Genomic DNA, 1131 nt, shown 5'->3' with positions numbered 1-1131 from the left:
ATCGATCATTTTCTTTTCAATTTTATGCTAACGTATTCTACATTTCAACAGTAAATATTAATATTTTTACTGCACTACATTTGTGATCCTTATAGCCACTTTGTACATTCTGATTTGACATTTAAAAGCTGTGAGTGTGTCTGGCAATCTGCAGGCGCTCCCTGTATAGACGAAAGAGCAAAGCGTGGTGATATAGTATCTTTAAAAGGCCCTTTGGTAGGCACAATATTTGCTTACGGCCATACCACCCTGAACACGCCCGATCTCGTCTGATCTCGGAAGCTAAGCAGGGTCGGGCCTGGTCAGTACTTGGATGGGAGACCGCCTGGGAATACCAGGTGCTGTAAGCTTTTTTCACTCCTCTTTACAAAAAGCAGAGGGCGCTGCTGCTTTTTCAGTGGACACCGACAGGGTGGGAAGGAAATAGCTAGATCATGACTTGCCGGTATAGAAATGACACAAATCCAGTTAAATGATGGCTTTCATCATTCCTAAGCTCATCGATCATTTTCTTTTCAATTTTATGCTAACGTATTCTACATTTCAACAGTAAATATTAATCTTTTTACTGCACTACATTTGTGATCCTTATAGCCACTTTGTACATTCTGATTTGACATTTAAAAGCTGTGAGTGTGTCTGGCAATCTGCAGGCGCTCCCTGTATAGACGAAAGAGCAAAGCGTGGTGATATAGTATCTTTAAAAGGCCCTTTGGTAGGCACAATATTTGCTTACGGCCATACCACCCTGAACACGCCCGATCTCGTCTGATCTCGGAAGCTAAGCAGGGTCGGGCCTGGTCAGTACTTGGATGGGAGACCGCCTGGGAATACCAGGTGCTGTAAGCTTTTTCACTCCTCTTTACAAAAAGCAGAGGGCGCTGCTGCTTTTTCAGTGGACACCGACAGGGTGGGAAGGAAATAGCTAGATCATGACTTGCCGGTATAGAAATGACACAAATCCAGTTAAATGATGGCTTTCATCATTCCTAAGCTCATCGATCATTTTCTTTTCAATTTTATGCTAACGTATTCTACATTTCAACAGTAAATATTAATCTTTTTACTGCACTACATTTGTGATCCTTATAGCCACTTTGTACATTCTGATTTGACATTTAAAAGCTGTGA

At 41.6% G+C, this 1131-nt stretch overlaps 2 non-coding genes across 2 annotated transcripts; both read left to right on the top strand.

The window, feature by feature from the left end:
• Positions 1-231: 231 nt before the first annotated feature.
• LOC129114483 (5S ribosomal RNA) lies at positions 232-350 on the top strand. The gene has a single exon (XR_008532504.1). It is a non-coding gene; the product is annotated as a 5S ribosomal RNA (ribosomal RNA).
• A 380-nt stretch (positions 351-730) lies between these two features.
• LOC129114482 (5S ribosomal RNA) lies at positions 731-849 on the top strand. The gene has a single exon (XR_008532503.1). It is a non-coding gene; the product is annotated as a 5S ribosomal RNA (ribosomal RNA).
• Positions 850-1131: the final 282 nt, after the last annotated feature.

The sequence above is a fragment of the Anoplopoma fimbria genome, unplaced genomic scaffold (genome assembly GCF_027596085.1).
Source record: "Anoplopoma fimbria isolate UVic2021 breed Golden Eagle Sablefish unplaced genomic scaffold, Afim_UVic_2022 Un_contig_4368_pilon_pilon, whole genome shotgun sequence".
NCBI lineage: Eukaryota > Metazoa > Chordata > Actinopteri > Perciformes > Anoplopomatidae > Anoplopoma > Anoplopoma fimbria.
Note: the sequence above shows the minus strand (reverse complement) of the source record. Positions and strands in the feature narration are given on the sequence as shown.